We start from the raw sequence: 21,949 nt of genomic DNA, 5'->3' as shown, positions 1-21,949 counted from the left end.
ATTAGCAAGAGAAATGTGAATTTTTTTGGCATAAACATGGGAATACCCAGAGATGAGTAGCTCAAAGGCGGGCTTAGAATTTGGGGTCTATATACTGAAATTAGTGGGGGAAAGGAGAGGGAGAAACAACATTCATGGGAAAGGAAATGACTGTTGGGAAACATAAATGTGCCCTTAGAAGAGTAGATGGGAGGTATGATAGTTTGTGACAATGTCTGCCTGGGTTGTGCAGGCTTCTGGTCTCTGAGAAGGTTAGGGTGGCTCTAGGGGATGGGATTTATGAAAATTGAGGTTTTTTTTGGGGGGGAAGCTCTGCTTTTAGTCAGATGAGGAACTTCAGGAACTCAAATGCCTTCAGCTCAAAATAGTTCTTACACCAAAGTGACCTATATAATGTATATTTAATGCAAATGGGTTTTATTTTTTTCAGGTTTATTGAGATATAATTGACATATAACATCATGTAAGTTTAAGGTGTACAACGTGTTGACTAGATACACTTTTACATAGCTAAACGATTACTGCTGTACTATTAGGTAACATCTCCATCACTTCACATAATTACCATTTTTGTGTGTGTGTGGGTGGTAAGAAAATTTAGAATCTACTCTCTTGGCAACTTTCAAGTATATAACATAGTATTGTTAGCTGTAGTCATCATGCTGTATAATAGGTCCCCCAATGTATAGCATAGTGAAAGTTTGTACCCTTTGACCAACATCTCCCTATTTCCCCCACCCTCCAGTCCCCAGTTACCACCATTCTACTCCTTATTCTATAAGTTTGCTTTTTTTTTAGATTCCACATATAAGTGATATCATACAGTATTTGTCTTTCTCAATCTGACTATTTCTCAATATTTCTCTTAGCATAACGCCCTCAAGGTCCAACCCTGTTGCCGCAAAAAAGAAGGATTTCCTTCTTTCTCATGGCTGAATATCCCATTGTTTATATCACATCTTCTTTAGCCACTCATTCAGCAACGGCCACTAGGATTGAAACTGGAAGGCATCCAAGTCGGTGCATTGTGCCGCCTGTGCCACTCAGCCAATAGACCAACACAGGAGTTGGGCTATAGAATAAATGTTTATTGTCAGAGCACCGGTGGTCAGAGAAGGCAGCAGGTTAACCCCATCAAAAACTGCCTTAACATTCCCAGACCAGCTTAAGGTATTTAAGGGAAAATCTGGGCATTCCTCCAGAGGCAACATGAAGGTTGGGGGTGGGTGGGTGAGGGGGGAGAGTGATTCTGCTTGGAGCCATCACTCTGGCAACATGGTTCTCCAGTAGTGTCAGCAACCCAGCAACAGTGATGGGAGTAGCATGGAAAGAATGATGCTGGACCATTGAGATGGTGATCAATAAGCCTAAGGGTGGTAGTCATAAATTTTAGGGTAATTTTCTAAAACAAGGAACTGGGGCAGGAGATATTCCCAGCTCAAGCCACAAGGGAACAATGTATTACTAAGCTATAGGTCAAAGAAAGGTGAGGCCAGGGAAATTGTGAGGCCTCTACTATGGGGGTCCCAACCAGGCCCTGCTTCAAGATTGTTTTCATGTAGCAGCTATTGTGAATAATGCTGCAATGAACAGAAAGAGTGCAGGTATCTCTTTGAGGTCCCGATTTTATTTCCTTTGGATATAAACCTAGAAGAGATAACAAGTGTTGAAGAGGATGTGGAGAAAAGGGATCCCTTGTGAGCTCTTGGTAGGGATGTGAATTGGTGTAGCCACTGTGGAAAACGGCATGGATGTTCCTCAAAAAATCAAAAATAAAGTGGCCTATTTTGTTATGTCATATCCTGATCCCCTTTACTCTCAAACTACTTTTTATTGATTTGATGCTATTGCATTGTAGTTTGAAAATATTTTGAAAATATGGGAGGATTCCCTTTAAAAATAAAACAAGTTAGTCAAACATTCTAGTCGGACCCTGAAGAGAACTCTGTTTTCTCTCAAATACCTTAAGAAGGATGCAGAAATGTTAATACATATTAGGATTTATGAATCGGGTTTTTTAGCACTACATCTGAAGTTTATGATAAAGGTTTATATTATTTTTACCTTCATTGATATATATTTGTTTAAGTAATAAGTTAAATTCTCAGACACATTAACAGTTCTTCTAACAGTTATTACAATCATAATTGATAAGTCTATTCCTCAACATGGAAAGAAATTATCACGTATTCTCAGTAAGTGTAGATCTTTAATTTGGTCCTAAGTGGCACCTCCTTCCTTTGAAATCTGAGACAATTGTAAACCTTTTGGTGCTCCCAGCAGTCAATTCTGTACTGTCAATCTGTTGTAAAAAATTTGCAAATCGTAAACCACTGCACTAACAGCTGTTACCCATCAAACATCTATTTAAATGTTTATTGTGAATGATGTAGAGTTCAGGAATAAAATTACTATAACAGTGCAAAACTTCACTTCTTTAAAATGACTTTTTCTCTTTCCTTTCTATTGATTCAAACTGGCCTTGTTTGTCTAATAGCGCCATGACTCACTTGCTTCTTTTCTTCTTTAACCTTCCATCTTTGCACACCCTGCATGACCACTCCCTTAATCATGAAGCCCTTGGGACATCAGATTCTGGTCAGCATCAATCAGTTTTAGGAACAAAGCGTCAGGTCTTTTGTCCCCAGAGACAGTTTCAGTCAAACAAATGATAACACCTTGATCTCAGTGGTGTTTCAGCTCCAGACCCATGAAGGCAGATGGACCCCACTGATGGTATCTCCTCGAAACCAGACAAAGAGATGCCTGACTGACATCAGGACCTGATGCAGTGATCAACTGCCTGCCTCCTAACTCACTCCCAACCAATCAGTAGAGCCCATGGCCCCGACTCCCTTAGCTACCAGGCTAATGAATTTTCCCCATATAACCCATCCCCTGGAGGACATAGGGGAGCCAGCTCACCTATGTTTCTGGACTTGGCACCATTTCTTTAAATAAAGTCTTTCTTTCTCTGCTGCAAACCTCTGTTCGTGTCTTGTTTGGCTTTGATCCGCGCGGGCAAACAAACCCCCTTTATTTCAATAACATTATCAGAGAACAGAGAAAAAAAAATCCACCCTGGTGCCAGTAATTCAGAGGTTTATATTCCTTTCTACAGAACAATTTTATTTTTGTTTTTTTCTGTGCAATCAAATGTTTAATCTCTTTCAGACAATCAGCATCTCATGTCAGCATAGGTGGGGTGTATTTTTCCTTAAGAAACTTTTAATTTTAGACTAGATTTAGGTTTATAAAAAAATTGCTGAAACACTTCAGGGTTCCCATATACCCCACACCCAGTTTCACCTATGATTAACATCTTACATTAATACAGTACATTTGTCACAGTTTATGAACTAATATTGTATGGGGAAGGAAAGGTGTTCAGAGGAAAGTAACCTCACAGGATGATCTGATCATAAATTCCTAACTGGACAGGTCACTGAGTAATCATGCCCCATATAACATAACATTTTTAATAAAAGGCTTATCTTTGACTTAATCATGCCCTGTCCATTGTTTCTAGGTTAACACACCTTTGAAATGCCCCCTTTTAGATCCCTCCTTCTAAAGTGTGAGAATCTCATCCATCCTGTAATCCAGTTCCGACCTTCATATAATTTTCCTTGCTTTCCCTACTTAATTTCAAATACATAAAAGAAACTGCAAAACTGTTATTCTCCAGAGCATTTCAGATCTTGCTCTTTGGCATACGTTCTCAGTTTGGCTCACATAAACTCATAAAACTTCTGTACATGTCTTGATGTTTCTTATCTCAACGACTGATTCATTTTGACAATATGGAACTTCACCTGAGCCCTGCAATTCTGGAAGCAGCTGCAATTAAAGACACTCCCCTCACTTTGTGTTCTGAGAAAATACTGCAAAGAACCAACCATCGCCACATGAGTTAGGTAAGATTTGTGGATAACCCCCTTTTGACCTAGGTCAAGGTCAGACATAGACCCTTCAAATTCTCATTACTTGCCTCATAAATGACTAGTTGAATTGTGTGTCCTCACGGATCAATCTGAAAGTGCTTGACTTGATCAAACTAACCTAGGCTTTTCTCCTCTCTTCAGGACCTTGAGCTTGGACCCATTTTCTGTCTGAGCCAAGATAGAATTCACAACTTCCCCTCCCAAAAGGCCCTTCCTGAAAATCAGCCGCACACAAAGAGGGATGTTCCATACTCAACTACATGATACTGGTTCTTAATGGCCTTGTTCACTGTCTCTTACAAAATATAAGTTTTTTGTTGTTTTTTTTTACTTATTTTTTTTATTAGCTTTTGAGAAGCTTCCAGATTTTGTAGTTAAATGATTCAGGAACTCATCAGTAACCCATTTAGTAAACAGATTGATGCTCAGAGAAGTTGTTCAAAATGGAAGGCTTTTATTGGCAGAAAGTGGGTGGGACAAGGAATTTATTAGCAAAAGAAAAGATTGTTTCAGGTAGGTGTTACCTTTCTTTTTGGTAAGGGCAGCTGTGGTCTTATCAGGTAGATTACCTCACTAATGTTGACTAAGAAATTCCAGACTGATTGTTTTAAGGTCACATTCTTGGGAGAGGCTGAAACTGCAATTGGTTTGTTGTCCTGAGGGCAAGAGACTCTACCTTGGGCTTATTGGTTGTTGTTTTTTTCGTTTGTTTGTTTTGAAACCCAGGATATCACATTACATTTAGCCATCATCATGTCTCCTTAGGTTCCTCTTAGCTGTGACATTTTCTCAGTTTTTTTTCTTTTGTTTTGTTTTTGATGACCTTGACAGTTTTGAGGGATACTGATCAGGGATTTTGTAAATGTCCCTCAACTGGGACCTGATACTTTTCTCATTGTTAAACTGGGGTTATGAGTTTTAGGAAGAAGATTACATAGTTAAAGTACCATTCTTATTTCATCATAGCATAGGATGAATCAAGATCTGGGTGCAAGGTGTGTTCATTGCTCTTTGGGTATTGTTACTTCTAGGCTCTCTCAGCTGACAGAGTGAGGAAATATATACATGCACACATTTTTTACATATATCAATATGCATATATATTAAACTATATATATCATTTCACACTGATGTCTCCAGCTCTAATCTATTACCACATCAGTTATTCTAGCCTCTCCTCTTTTTCGTCTGTAACTTTACACTCCAACAGTGCAAATATGCCTCCTACCATCTGCCATTCATTTACCTAATTATTCCATTCCACTATATGATTATATGCGTAGGGTTACCCAGGGTCACATAGATTTTTTCAATGATGTTTTACTCTTTTTTTTCAAACTTTTATTCATTTAAGTGTGTTTTTCTAAGACCCATCAGCTCCAAGTCAAATAGTTTCAATCTAGTTGTGGACCAGCTCATAGTGGTCCATGTGGGGATGGAATTGGCAAGCTTATTGTTAAGAGCACCATGCAACCACCTAAGCTAACCAGCTGCCTGATGTTTTCTTCTTGACATTTTATAATTATGCACTTTACAGTTAAGTCTAAAATCCATTTGAACTAATTTTTGTGTGAGGCATAAGGTTTGTGTTTTGGTTCCTTTTTCTTTATTACTTTTTATTTTTGCATATGCATAGTCAGTTCTTCAGCACCAGCATCATTTATTGAAAAGGCTATTCTTTTTCCATCGAATTGCTTTTGTAACTTTGATAATAACTAGCTGACTATATCTCAGTGAGTCTGTTTCTAGGTTCTCTATTATTTTCCATTGATCAAATTTGTAGGCAAAGAATCCTTCATAGTATTCCTTGATTGTACTATTGTCCATTGAATTACTGGTGATGAACAATCTTTTCGTTTTAATATTGACAATGAGTCTTTTCTCTTTTATTCTTAGTTAGCCAAACTAGAGACTTATTAGTTTTATTGATATTTTAAAGGACTAGCTTTAGGCTTCAATGCCTTTCTTTATTAATTTTCTATTTTTAATTGTATTGATTTCTGCATTAATTTTTGTTACTTTTTCCCCCTCCTGCTTGCTTGAGGCTTAATTTGCTTCTTTTTCTTAGTGTCCTAAATTAGAAGCTTAGGTTTAAATTTTTTTAAAAGTTTTTTTTTCTAACATATGCATTTAATGCTAAAATTTTCCTGCAATATCACAAATTCTGATAAGTTGTACTTAATTTTTATTTGGTGATAAATATACTTTATTAATTTTTTGATACTTCTTATTTTACTCATAGTATATGTTTTGAAGCATTTTAAAATATATATTTGAGGATATTCCAATTATCTGTCATTGATTTCTAATGTAATTCTGTTGTAGTCTGAGAGCATATTTTTTTGTAGTTTTTATTTTATTTTTTTAAGTTTGCTAAGGTATGATTTTTGTTTTTTGGTCATGATGTGGTCTATGGTCTACCTTGGTAAATATTTCAACTGCTGTCAGAGCTTCAGAAAAATGTGTATTCTGTTGTTGTTGGGTGGAGTATTCTATAAATCTCAATTAGATCAAGTTCATTGATAGTATTGTTCTAGTCATCTATATCCTTATTGATTTTCTTCCTGCTTGATGTGTCAATTATTGACAGAGGGGGCTTGAAGTTTCCAACAATATTGCATTTGTCTATTTCTTTTTATAACGTCAGTTTTTGCCTTTGACATTCTTTAGGTACATAAAAATTTTACATTGTTATACCCTCCTGGAGAACTGGGCTCTTCATCATTATTTATGTATTATGTAATGATATCCTTATTTCTTCTGAAGTCTGCTATAACAGAAATTAATGTAGCTACTCCAGCTTCTTCTGATTAATGATAGGATAGCATAATTTCCCCCATCCCTTTATGTTTAACATATCTGAGTCTTATATTTAAAATGAGGTTCTTGCAGACAACATATACTGGTCCTGCTTTGTAGGTACTCTGAAAATTTCTATATTTGATGTATTTCTACCATTCACAATTAATTATTCATATAGTTGAATTAATTGAAACCCTTATTTCTCTACTTTTAAGAGAAGGAGCTATATAATTTCATGTTATCTTCTATCAACATATCAATTACACTTTCTTAAAAAAATTTAGTGGTTGCTCTACTGTTTACAATATACATTTTCCAACTAATCTAAGTTCACTTGCAAATAACTACAGGGTCTGGCAATTATGTTCACAAACTTGCCACTGTGCATGTACATTGGCAGCACTGTACAAACAGCTCGGTAAGGTTTGAGAACATTGGTATATCAGTGTCTCACAGCTGTGTTCATGTCGATGTGTGGTGGTGTCTTGCTGAGTGGCGTTCATTATTGTTGTTGCATGTTTTTGTGTGCTGTTGCAAGAATGTCTGAGCTTGAATTAGAGCAATGAACAAACATTAAATTTCTTGTTAACTTTTGCAAGAGTGGAGGTGAAATCAGGGACATGTTAGTCCAAGTTTATGGGGATAATGCCATTAAGAAAATGGCAGTGTACAAATGGATTAAACATTTTTCTGAGGAGGGAGAACGTGTCACGAAGAGAGGTAAGGGCAGCCAATAACAAGTAGGACTGACAAAAACATTTCAAAACTTCATCAAATTATTCCTCAAAATCATTGGCTGTCCATGAGAAGCATAGCAGACCAAGTAAACATCAATAAAGAAACAGTTAGGAAAATCTTAACTAAAAGTCTTGGCATGAGAAAGGTGTGTGCAAAAATGGTCCTGAAGTTGCTCACTGATGAATAAAAGCAAAGGAGAGTTGAAGTTTGCCAAGACCTTTTGGAGAGGCAAGACAATGTTTTGGGCTATGTTATCACTTGTGATGAAATATGGGTGTACCAATACGACCCTGAAACAAAGCATCAAAGTGCATAATGGAAGTCAGCTCTATAATCAAAAATGTTCCATCAGTCCAAATCAAGAGTCAAAATAATATTGCTAAACTTTTTTTTTTATATAAGAGGGATTATTCATTATGAATTTGTATCAACCTGACAAACAGTTAACCAAGTTTGTTATTTGGAAGTGCTGAAAAGGCTGCATGAAAAAGTTAGATGAAAACAACCTGAACTTTTCGCCACCAATTCAGGGCTCTTGCATCACGACAAGGTACCAGCTCACATGACACTGTGAGGGAGTTTTTAGCCAGTATATGAATAACTGTGCTGGAACACCCTCCCTACTCACCTGGCCCCCAATGACTTATCTCTTTACCCAAAGATAAAGGAAATATTGAAAGGAAGACATTTTGATGACATCCAGGACATCAAGGGTAATATGATGACAGCTCTGATGGCCATTCCAGAAAGAGTTACAAAATTGCTTTGAAGGGTGGACTAATCACCAGCATCAGTGCATAGCTTCCCAAGGGGAGTACTTCAAAGGTGACCATAGTGATATTCGGCAGTGAGGTATGTCTTTCTTTTTCTAGGATGAGTTTGCAAACGTAATTGTCAGACCTTGTATACTACTTCACATATAGTACAAATATGTTTTAACAGTGTATTCACAATTCCCACATCTCATCCCTAATGTCATTGTTGCCTTTCATTTAATATATTCATATGATATAGTAACCAAATACGTTGTTGCTCTTCTTGCTTTAAGAATAGTTATATTGTAGATCAATTAATAATTTTATCTTTACTTTTATTTTACCATTTCTTGATGCTCTTCCTTTATATTGCTTCAAGTTTCTGACCTATATGATTTTCCTTTGCCTGAACAACTTCTGTGAATATTTATTGCAGGCTGCATCTGCTGGTGGTAAATTTCATCAATTTTTGTTTGTTTATCTATTTCACTTTTTAAGTATAATTTCAGTGGATATCAAATTCTAGGTTGGGATGTGTGTGTGTGGTGAGTTTTCATTCAATACTTTCACTCTACTCTCTTTTTTTTTTTTTTAATTTTATTGAGGAAGGGGAACAGGACTTTATTGGGGAATAGTGTGTACTTCCAGGACTTCTTTCCAAGTCAAGTTGTTGTCCTTTCAATCTTAGTTGTGGAGGGTGCCATTCAGCTTCAAGTTGTCCTTTCAGTCCTAGTTGTGGAGGGCGCAGCTCAGCTCCAGGTCCAGTTGCCGTTGCTAGTTGCAGGAGGCGAAGCCCACCATCCCTTGCAGGAGTCGAGGAATTCAAGGTGCCGTGTTCAATTCAGTTGCAGGGGGCGGAGCCCACCATCCTTTGCGGGACTGGAGGAGTTGAACTGGCAACCTTGTGGTTGAGAGCCCACCGGCCCATGTGGGAATCGAACCAGCAGCCTTCGGAGTTAGGAGCACGGAGCTCCAACCGTCTGAGCCACCGGGCCGGCCCTCTACTCTCTTTTTATTTGCTTGGTTTCTAATGTGAAGTTGATTGCAATTCTTATTCTTTTTCTATGAATGAAGTATATTTATTTCTCTGGCTTTTTCAATATATTTTCTTTGTTTTTCTGCAGTATTAATTGATATGCCCAGGTGTGGTATATAGGTATTTATTCTGTTTGGTGTTTCTTAGTTATTAATTTTGGAAAGTTCTTCCCCATTACTTTTGCAAATATTTCTCCATCTCCATTTTTTCTTTCTGATATTCTAATATACATATGTTATATCTTTTGAAATTGTTTCACAGTTCTTGAACAGCCCATTGTGGGTTTTGTTTTAGTTTTAGTTTTTTTTGTTTTGTTTTGTTTTTCTCTTTCCATTTCAGTTTTGAAAGTTTCTTTTGACATATTTTCAAGTTTACTCTTTTTTTTTTTTTCTTGGAAATGTCGAGTCTAGTAAAGAGCCCATTTCAGGCATTCTTTATTTCTGGGACAGAGTTATTGATATCTAAAATTTCCTATTCATTCTTAGAGTTTCCGTCATTATATTATTCATCTGTTCTTGCATGCTGTCTACTTTTTTTTTATCAGCGCCCTTGACATATTTTTCATAGTTATTTTAAATTCCCTTTCTAATAATTCTAATATCTGAATCATGTGTAATGCTATTTCTGATGATTACTACTTTTCTTCATACTATGTTTTGTTGAATATTATGTTACTTTCAGTTGTACAACATAGTGGTCAGACATTTATATAACTTACTTGATTATCCCCCTGATAAGTCGAGTACCCACCTGGCACCATACATGGTTATTACCATATTATTGACTATATTTCCTGTACTGTACTTTACATCTCCATGACTATTTTGTAACTGCCAACTTGTAGTTCTCAATCCCTTTCAGCTTTTTTATCCAGTCCCCAACACCCCTCCCATCTGGCAATCATCCGTTTGTTCTCTGAGTCTTGTCATTTTTTGTTAAAAGATGGACATTTTGTGTAGAGTAATAGGAATCTAGGAAAATAGGCCTTCAATGTGAGGATTTATGTAAATCTGGCTAGGAGTTGAGCTGTATTTATTGTTTCCTGTAGCTATAGGTCCCAGAAATTTTTAACTCCTCTATTTTCTCTGTTCATGTTTCCTCTTGATTTCAGGCTTCCCTAAGTACTCTTTGTCAGAAAGAGTCTTTGTCTTGCATCTCTGCTTTAATTGTATTTCATAAAATCTAATATGTATTACTTTTCATTATGTTTTAGAATTTTTGTAATTTTAATTTGTATTTCCTCTCTACCCTGAATAATTTATGAAGTTGTTTTTTTAAAAATTCTGATTCTATCGCACTCTTTAAAAAATATTTTTACTTTTGTTTCATTGTGATAAAAACATTTTGTGCTATTTATTCTTCATTCATTGTATCATAGTCTTACATAGCATAATGTATTGTCAGTATTTATACATTCTCCGTATTTACTTGAGGATTTTTTTTTAGTGAGCATATTTGGTAGATATGCTTAATCTTCTAACATTTTGATTAGGTTGTCTTGTTCTTTCATCTTTGTACATATATTTGCCCACTTGACCTGTATTGGTCTGAGAATGATTTGTTTTAAATAAAGTGAGCACACTTAGATTATGACATAGGATTTACCTTCTAAAGTCATGTCTGGGGACTCTGCCTCTCTCCTTTCTTTCTAATATCCAATGTTAAGCCAGCAACTGGCTTTGTGAGATTGGCTATTACCCACTTCCCACACAGTTGTCTCAATGAATTAGGATTAGTACTAACAGCAAACTTTAGCCAACTTACTGTTGGGGAACAAAGAAAGTTACCCCTGAGCTCTGTTTCTGAAAGTTGTTATTTTTCAATATATTATAAAGTTAAATGTTGACAGCATGGTTATTAAGGCTGTGATCAAAAGGCCTGACTTTAGGGGAGAACCATGAGACTTTAAGAAAAATTAGCAGGATGTGGTATATCTTTGTAAGTGGTTATTCTCCCACTATTTAACAATAAGCATGCTCTCCCCAGGCCTATCTTTAGGCTAATGTCTCCTAATATTAAATTCTGGCAATTCCTCTGGTTCTAAAATTTATATTTCAAAAAGGATAATATAAAGGCTGTTTGACTTCAGGGCTAAGATATGTCTACCAACAAAATTCATACCAAAATGATTATAAGTTTAGTTTAATAGATTCTGTATGAAAGATAAATTATTTTCTACACATTAACTATTATCTAGTTTTCTGTGTCTACCACATAGTCAATGCTAAATAAGTGTTATACTCCAATGAGCACATGCTCCTAGATATTCTGGGGGGGGAAAAAAGACGCTCATATGCCAATTTCTCTCTCTGTTAGAACTAGCAATAGTTTCTTTGAAGTTTTTATAACACCTCTCACAAGATGTCATTCTAAAAATCATGATTATGACATTTTTTTCAAAACATAATTTGTGCAAATATTTATTATAAGAGTGTATAAATCAGGGTTCAATCAGAAGAAACTCAAAGTAATTTAAACAGGGATAGTTTAATGTAAGTAATTATTAACTATAACATGGGATTGGAATGATGAGAAATTGACTACAAAAAGTAGAGAACAAGACACTTTAAAAGAATTTGAGGATAGTGAATATAAGGAGCAACTATTATCCCTAGGACTGAGACAGAAAGCGTGAGGATAAGTTCCTCTCTCTAACCCCAAAAGCTGAAATCTAGACCTTATTGTAGAAAGCATGATTTTAACTTATTGAATTGCAAAGAAGTTGTTGTGGTGCTTTTCTGGTGGTCTTACTGGAAATCTGCCTTCCAGAATATTCTGGAAGTGCTGCCTTTTTGGGTGCTGTGGAAATCTGTTCATGGGAAGATATCTTGCTACAGGCACACCACTACATAACAATGTAACTACTCAAGAGGGGGGCTGGAGAGAGGGATGGGCCTCTATGGAATGCTGACCTCCATTCACTGCAATAATTGGTTGCTGAAGAAGCTGCCTGTGCTGCAGGCCATTTTGAAGGCATACACATTGCAGGAGATGGAGGCTGGAGAAGCTGCCTACACTGCCGGAGCTTGGCACTGAGGCTCTCTGTGTTGCAATAGTCAGGTATTGGGCAGACATGAGCACTGCAGGAGCTGGGTTATGCATTCTGCAGAAAGCAGGTGCTAGAGAAGCTGAGAGAGCACACCAGACCAAGGAGAACACTATTGATTCTGCAGTGTCTCCTCAGCGACCTCTACTGAACATTGTGCAAACTGGAAAAGAAAGCATACAGGGATCACCTGAATTTTCTCAGAGCAAACAATGAGGGTGAATTGGAAGCTGAAGACAAATTAATAACTGGAGTAGAGGGCAAATTTTCTGTGGCTCGATGTCATTTTTCTTAAGAAAGAAGATTAAATACAAAGTTATCTTAACTTCTTTTTATTCTATAATTTAAATGAACGTAGTCCTGCAATAGCAGCATGACAAAACAGAAAGCACTGAAATTGGTAAAACAGTATTTTCTGTTTATTTTGCACACCCTTCCTTTCCTCTGTTCTTTTTCTTTCTTTTCTTTCTCTCTCAGTAAGTGAGCAAAATGTGCATAGTATGCAGCTTTGTAATCCATTTTCATTGTTTCTGTGTTCAAATGTAACGATAGGATAGTCAGGTCTTGGTTTTATAGTTTATTCTATGCTGCCGGGATTAAAGTGCTACAATAATAAATTAGTTATGTAATTAAAAAAATACTACCAAGGTTGTACAGCCTGTATCTGTTAAATATATAGCTTTTTAGATCTTATTTAAAGTAGAAACATGATTTTTAATAATTGCATACTGTAATCTATTCACCAACGCTTGAAGCAAATCAGACTTACCACCTCTGTTGAAAAATTCAAACATTTAGTAGGTCAAGTAAGGGGCATCCAGTAAACAATGCTTATCTAGTTTTGGTGATATTTTACTTTTATTATTTTCTTTTATCTATAGGCTTGGATTTCATTTCTTATAGTGGTAGCTATTTATCATAAATATTTTTCAAATAAGAGTTCAGCTCATATATTAGTAGACTCTAAATCCATCCAATTCTACATTAAAATGGGGAATTTCAATGTGGAAAATGGATAATAATAATGCTAAACAAGATTCCTTTGTCCATAGATTCCATCTGTTAAAATAATTTTGTTTATATCTAAACAATACAACACAGAATATTAGTTCTGGAAGGAGCCATTTATATCATCTAATAAAATCATCCTTTCTTATGGCTAAAGAAATTGAAGCCCAGGGAAATATTTCTCAAAGTGAAAAAGGTCTGGGATTTGGAAAGAAGAATTGAGCACATCTATTAATCTCTGCTCTCTTCTGATATCCAACTGATAAAAAAGGAATTTGTAATATAAAATAAAGTCTCAACTGTCACTGGCTTAACACAATACCATTGTCTTTTAGATCAGAAAAGCCTAATAAAAGATGTTCCTGGTTGGGGGGCAGTTTTCATGTGAATAGTCATTTGTTTTCCTTCCATGTTGTGGTTCTGTCATTCCCAGGAGCCCAGAGGTCATTTGCTTCATCTTATGCTTCTGGCAGGCAGATAGGGAAAGAAACCATGTATTAGCTTGGTGCAAAAGTAATTGCAGTTTAAAAGATTAAAAATAATTGCAAAAACCGCAATTACTTTAGCATCAACCTAATAGAAATCCAATCTATTTGACATTAGTACATGCTCTATACATATTAGTTTTTGTTCTGTATATTTAATTATACATGTGTGTTCTGTGTAATATGTATACACACACCTATTTTATACACACACACATAAGTGCACCGTGGAAAGTGCACTTATCCACATGTATAAATGCACAGTGGAAAGTTCATGAACTTAACTGTCCATATATATATATGTATGTGTATATATATATATGTATGTATATATATATATATATATATGTATGTATATATGGACATATATATGTATATATATATGTATGTATATAGACCTAAGGGTTAACACTAAACTAATATTATTTATTTTGTTTGTAAAGATAAGTTTTGGTCCAGATTTGGCCATGGCCAACACATATTGAAAGAAATATAAATGCTGGAAAAGTATATATTATAGTTACAAGATACTCAAATGCATAAAACAAAAAGGGATATGCCGCAACTACAAAGTCCACTATGTTAGGTTAATGTAATACCGATTTTTCACTGTTGGAGCAGATGAAGGCTGTAACACTAAAACTGACATAGAAGTAAAGATACTTAAGATACTTAAGATACTTAAGACATAGAAGTAAAGCCTTAAGATACTACCACAACAATGTTGTATACATCCCTAATTCCTCACATATCCTTTATTATTAATTTTCAGTTTTTAGATTTTTAAACTGAAATGGGATGGGTTTTTGTCTAATATGCAAATAGTAAGATAATTTCTCTTAAAAAAATGATGAAATTTATCCATATGGTAAAATCACAATAGGGCCAAATGGGGCCAAAATGGACTAATTCTTAAAATTATGCAAAATATGTCCAAATATCCATGAGAATTAACTTATTATCCTCATTTTGTTATTTATTTATTTTCTTGGTTTTTTTTTTTCTTTTTCTTTTAGTATCCTCATTTTAAAGGTGAAGGAGGGGAGACTCAGAGAGGCAGAGAGACCTCAGATAGTAATTAAGCAGCGAAATCAGGACATACGAGTAGATACATTTTTTAATAAAATCCTATGCACTTAGATTTTCATGATGCAAATAGGAGCTTGGGCTCTTAAAATTCACTTTATTATATAAGTTGGAGATAAATAATATACCCTACTCTTATTTTTCAGAGACAGAAAATTCGGCCCAAAGATATAAGGTGATGATGTGAATAAGGCTCAAAGAACATCCTAGTATATATTTTTCAGTAAATTAACCCACTCAGTTCTAAACCTGAACCTAACCCTACCCATAACCCTATGCTTTACCATTTCCCTAACTCTTAGCTAAAATTACATCTTTACACAACAACCTAAAAAATGGTTCCCTAATAAAAATAAATAATGTACATTAGTAGGGAAAAAAAATGGTTTTCTAAAGAAACCATTAGGTTTTATGCATTGAATTAATATTGGGGACAGTTAGTGGAATATCTTCTCAGAGGAAAAAAATAATCACATTCCTGATGGAAAATTGACTCAGTACTGAAGATTGTTTAAGGTCTTTCAAGATAGGATGAAAGATAATGTAAAATATGTTAGTGTTTAAAATAAAATATTCAGATCACAGAATTAGAAATGAGCTGTACTTTTGTTTACCCAGATTTCAGACAAAGTACCACATAAAACAACCTTGGCAAAAAAAAAAAAAAAAAAAAGAAAAAAAAACAGTACATAGTACTTTATCAAATCATATGTTTAATATCACCTAAAACTAATCTTAATCCACTTTGTCTTTGTGTGAGAACTTAAAGTTGGAGGAAAATTATTTTTATAACTAGAAGATTTGCATTAAATATTTAAGTTCCATTGAAAATACAAAATGTGAGGAAAATACTGTTTTGAACTTCAAACATTTTGAACAGGTTGTAAAGTATTTTTTTATAGCTCTCATTTTTATCTGAATGTGAAATAGTAATACTTGTTTTTTCATTCCAGTGACAGAAGAATGTTTCCATGATATTATCACCCAATAAATAATTTGAAACTCGGTCCAAAACTTATTAGTAGAATTTTGACCCTATCAGAGTTGTTGCTGTCATTCCTCCCCCCCCCCCAATTTTTTATTGTGTTCAGACACTGATTACTTTAATGTCTACTGATTACATTTTCACTGAGCAAAGACTCATTTTGTTATTGGGATCAAGACCCGGCCTTTTTAATATTTACATCAGTTATTTCTTACATTTAAGTACTAATATTCCTCTTGTCAATAATTTTAATCTTAGCCATATTTTAATGCAAAAAGGAAACCAGTTGTACAAATGTGTGTACACTTTTTCACTTGATCAAACATAGTTCAAATGTAACTGTAGCCACAAAAATTGAAAATAATGTTTTTAGTTATTAGAGGTTTGAAATGCAATATTACTCCTATCATCTTGGTATATTTCCTAATACTTAGCAAGGTTGAAAAAATAAAGAGAATTTGCTATTCCCTTATTCTGCCTAAAGGGAATCCCTTTGTGCCCAAACCAAATGGCATTAGATGATACCATGTGAAGAAAGTGGATGGATTATGGCTGAGTCAGCAGACAACTTCTACCACTGTAAGAACTCCGTTCTGGTCCTCTGCCTCTCAAGTTCTGAATCTCATCATGGCTCTCAGGCACTAAACCCATCTCCTGCAATTTTAAAGATGGAGAACCACATATGTGATTGATAGCTTCACAACAAATGCAGGCTTCACAAAGGTCCATCAGATGAAGAGACACTCCTGAGATTCAGTCAACAAGCAGTTTATTGCGTTCCAATGACTCTGCTTGTTGATGGGTTTCTGAGAAGCCAGAAACTCCTTAGGATTCAAAATTTTATCTCTTTAAATTATGAGACAAGAAAATAGAAGACTGAGGTGTAAAAAATTTATCTCAGTTATTGAGTGAGAGCTAAGAGTTATGTTCAGAAGACAACTGTGGGTATAATTAAACATAGTGTTATAAAAAGTTGCAAGCTTAGATATCTGGATTTTTCTTAAATAAAAGACAAACAGCTAATAAAATAGAAATATGCCCAAATCATAAGGTTAGAAACTTTTGCAGTCATCTCAACTAATAACAAAAGAATATAAAGCCAAAATATATAGAATTTGGACAAATAGAATGTTTTTCACAAATAATATAATTTAGAGAAAATAAAACTTAGAAAAGTTGATCCTTGTATGTAACACTTGGAAAAAAGTTATAAATATTCTCAAAGAGATAACATTTTTATTAAATGAGAAACAAATCAAAGCATTGTTTAAAATACAAATAACTCAAAAAGTAACCAGTATTTTAACATTGCATAATGTGTATGTATGTGAACATATATAACTCTTCTTTTAATAAAAGTTTATTAAAATGCTACTTATTTAGTACGTGCTCCGGGTACATTATAAAATTGACCATTAAAGCTGGACAGGGCTATAGATACTTGCTAGTCTTTTTGCTTTCTTCAGAACAGTTCATGTTTATTATTGTATCCTAAGATGAAAATTATACTGTTCTGAAATTCTAGAATGCATTTATTACTTCTCAAATACACAATGTGATCTTGATATTGTAGAAATAAAGATACAGGGAAATGTTAATGGTAATTAGAAAAAGAAATAACTGTGTTTAAAGTAGTGAAAACCAAGGCCATATGAAACTTCAAATATCTGGAATATTTCTTAATATTACTGTTTATCTTACTAAATCTCTTTTGTAAATTCAATCTAGGATTATGCAAATATATACTGAAACTACTTTCCAAAAACCCAGAGCAATGAAGAGAATAGGAGATAGATCGCTAAGTACATTTTTCCCCCCAGAAATGCTTTTATAAACAGTCTACAAAATTAAATCAGGTGCTTCAGTACATAAGTTTGTTTGTCTTCACAACATTTAAAGGTGATAAGAAAGGTGAAATGTATTGATTCAGTGACAAAGATACATACATTGGTTAGAAAATACATAAAAACAATGATATGTTTTTAGACTTTCTTCCTTTTCCAATTCAACTAGAAATTTAGGTTATTTGGAGAGTATAGGGAAATGTTCTCAAACTTGAACTCGTATGAGATCGTGAAATGGGATATATGGCACAGAAGGTTAGATGGGGACTGCACATATTTTAGCCCAGAGATGGATAACTGGAGGATTAATGATCTTCACTTGGGACATTCATTTGTATGTATTTATCTTTTTTTTTTGTTTAAAACTGATATCGTTTGGCAGCTTATTAGAAATACAGAATATCAGGAGACACCCCAGACTGCCAAACTCAGATTTTCTACTTAAAACAATATCCTCAAGTGATTCACTTGTGCATTCAAGTTTAAGACATTCTAGACCAATCGTTCTCAGTGGAGCTTACATGCACAACAAATCAGAATTCTTGTTAGTAGATGGGCATCAGTAATTTTTACAAACTCCTCCGGTGATTCTAATATACAGCCAGGGTGTGAACCCCCTACAGGTAAACCCCGTGAGGGCAAGACCACATGCTAGTTAATTTTATGACTTTCTCAAGGGCCCAATAAAATGTCTTGGCCTACATTAACAGGTCTTTGTCAAACCCAGAATGGCTATTCCTATGCTTCCAAAATATGATTTGATACAGCATGAATCATAAGTGGTAAACTGAATTTGGGGATTTCAATTATGAAATGTCTTCCCCCTTTATGTTCTAAGGCAGATGCTATAATGGAAACATAAACCCCAGTGACCATGCATAAAGCACATTGACCTTGAGTTAAAGCTGACAGTGGCCTTTTCTTTATGAAAATAATAGCTTTTGTCACTCATCTTATGAGGTGAAATCAAATAAATAAATAACCAAGAATTCTGCAAATATAAAGTACTTTTTTATGTAAGAACAAAACTACTGCCTCATCAGTATTTTTCCACAGAACAAAGTATATTCTGACCACAGAAAATGGACATTAAAATCTACAGTACTATATATTTGCAAGGGCCCAAAGCTGGGTTCTCTTTGTCCTTAATTCATATGTATTTCTCATTCTTTAGATACTTTCAACATGCATAATAAACATCAAATGTGGTTCTTTGTTTCCTTGTTTAGTAACCTTTTGACTAAGGTAAGTAAAATATTAATTTTCACCTAAGTTGAAATAAAATATTAATATTTAAGATTTTTAAAAAATCACTTATGAAGAATGCATAGTTCTTCATAATTCAGTTGAGTTTCTTGGAAAAAAGCGTTCAGGATAAAACTGGTAAGCTCTAAATTTCATTATGCTATGAAATATACAAGTTAATTAAAATCATCTTTATATTACACAGCTAGCTACTTCTAAGTATTCATACATATAGATAGCATGGGCTTAGATGAAACTATTTGTAAAAATACCTTCTGTAAGTTTTCCCACAGGTCTTTCCTCTCTAAAAATTTAGAAAATAGTTAATACAGTAATACTTAAGGCAGCCTCACTGACATGATTTATGCTTTGCAATCATAAAATATTGTATCTAGTCAACTGAATTTTAAGCAGCTGAATGCTAGTCAGAAAATTTTATCCCACTCAGGAATAAGTTCACAGTGACAGAGTATATTTCCCTTATGAGTTCAGACATTGTCAGTGAGGAAAGGCTTTTAAGTTGTTCCCAGTCTGTGCTTGAATCTCTAAAGAAAAAGGCACTTACTAAAACTATTATCTGAGTCACTTAAGATATATGGCTCTGACTACCAGTACTTTCTCTATTTTTCACTTCAAATATGAACAAATGAGAGCTATTCCTCTCCCAGAAAATCTGGGAATGTTTCTTAAAGGTGGGGAAAGCTGAAAGAGAGGAAGAAAATAAATGATCACTCAATTTTTGTTGGGAGAGGGGGTTATATCCTCTGTTCTGATTTTTTAAATACATGCTCTCATTTTAAATATTCACTCAAAAAAGTTTTTCTCCATACTGTTAATTTCATAAGGAAATCTTGAAATTTGATGGAAATCAGAAAAATGAACAGTATCCCATTTGTGTTTCTTTCCAAATGAACACTTTTCTAGTGGTTTATGGAGGAAAACTGATCTTCCATCCAGTAGACCCAAAGTCCCTTTAAACAAAATGGATATTTATGAATAAACCTCTGAGGGCTACAGATTCATCATTTTGCTTTGTTTCTCTGAGAAGCTCAGGAGAATTCTGTGATTTACTAGCTGGGGAGTAATTCATTTATTGCTGACAGCTAGGCCCTGAACAAGGAACTAGCACAAATAACAATGTGGAATAGCACTAAATAAAGATTACCAGAATATTATGTCTTCCCTCATGATATTTGGGGGCTGACTAGTCAAAAACTGATTTGAATTAATGTTTTATATCAAATTATCATGCCAATGACACTGAGTCTTCAGAGTATTCCTAAAGATTCTTACATCATTTGAATTTCAAAGAAGAAAAAGAACAAATTACTTTAGTCTAAAGCTGTGATAGCTGTCAGGAGGTAAATGACTGTTGGAAGATTGAAAAATATCAAAAATATTGACAGAATCACAGCACAATGCAAGTGTATCCTAAACGAAACCTAAGTAAATGCAGATAATGGCATCAGGGTAAGAAGAAATACAAACATGCAATTACAATGTTAGCCTTTACTGCCTGGGCTACAGGCAGGCACAGCTTACACAATATGCTGCCTTTGCACTTCTGTGAGCAAGTTCTAATTTAAAACTCACCTGCATAACGAGGGCAAGGCTTGATTTCAAAATGACCCTGAAGTCATCTTGGCAGACGTCCTAAACCAAGATATCCATTGTGTAGAGACATCAGGTGAGTGAGAGAATATTTTTCATAAAAAGAAATGGCATAATAAGACAAGTGCCCATCTGATACCTTACAAAATCTTTACAACATTATTGATTATATTCTCCAGGCTCTTTCATATCCCTCTGGCAATATTGTGGCTACTAATTTGTACTTTCCAATCTCTTTACCTTCTCCCTCATCTCCACCCTCCTCCCATCTAGCAACCCTCAGTTTTTTCTCTATTATCTCTGAGTCTCTTTCTGATTAGTTTGCTCATTTATTCTGTTCTTTAGATTCCATATATAAGAGAGATCATATGGTATTTGTCTTTCTCTGTCTGACTTATTTCACTTAGCATAATATTCTCTAGGTCCATTCATATCGTTGCAAATGGTTTCATTCTTCTTTATGGTCGAGTAATACTCCATTGTATAAATATACCACAATTTCTTGATCCAGTCATCTACCGATGGGCATTTCAGTTGTTTCCATGTCATGGCTATTGTGCATAGCGCTGCAATAAACATAAAGGGCCACTTCAAGGGACCACTTCATAGACTGTGCAGAGACCTGACCACTGCACTGTACACCTGAAGCTGAAGCAGAATAATATTGAATGTCAACTATAAATATCTATATATTCATGGGATGTGGAGTACAGCATAGGGAATAGAGTCAATGGAATTGTAACAACTATATACAATGACAGAGGGGTAGTAGATTGGGGAGGGGGTTTATGACTTTGTGAGGGGTGTATATGTCTAACTATTACATTGTTCTGTACACCTGAAACTAAAATAAGAAAAAGAAATGGCTTCAAAGTAAATTGTTTAATATAAAGGACTTCTTTGAACTCTGTGGTGTTTGTTGACACAGTCATAGATTTTTGTTTTTGTTTTTCATATATTCAGTGAAATGGCCTTTATTCTTCTCAAAGAATGTCTGTAACTCAAACTGAAATCCACTCAACTGCTTTTTCTTTATTACTTTTCATCTATAAATACATAACATTATGTAAAAAATGTGGAAGATTTTGTTTGATCGACTCAATTTCTTTCTAATGATATCAACAGCCAGTTTTGTTAGTATCTTATATTTTAAACTTTTTCTTCATGGGGACTTTTTTTGAAGGCTGTGAAGGCAAGTTTATTTTGCAAATTTTGCAACATTTAAAATATTTATTTGGATAATACATATGCTAAAATGTTTTTATTCACACATTATTTAATTTTGACAGTACATTGGTTTGATTTCTCCCAATATTAAGTTCTTTATTTTGTATATTTTTTAAACTTTATTGATGAATAATTGA

This window comes from Rhinolophus sinicus, linkage group LG02 (assembly GCF_036562045.2).
Source record: "Rhinolophus sinicus isolate RSC01 linkage group LG02, ASM3656204v1, whole genome shotgun sequence".
In the NCBI taxonomy this organism is placed as follows: domain Eukaryota; kingdom Metazoa; phylum Chordata; class Mammalia; order Chiroptera; family Rhinolophidae; genus Rhinolophus; species Rhinolophus sinicus.
Note: the sequence above shows the minus strand (reverse complement) of the source record.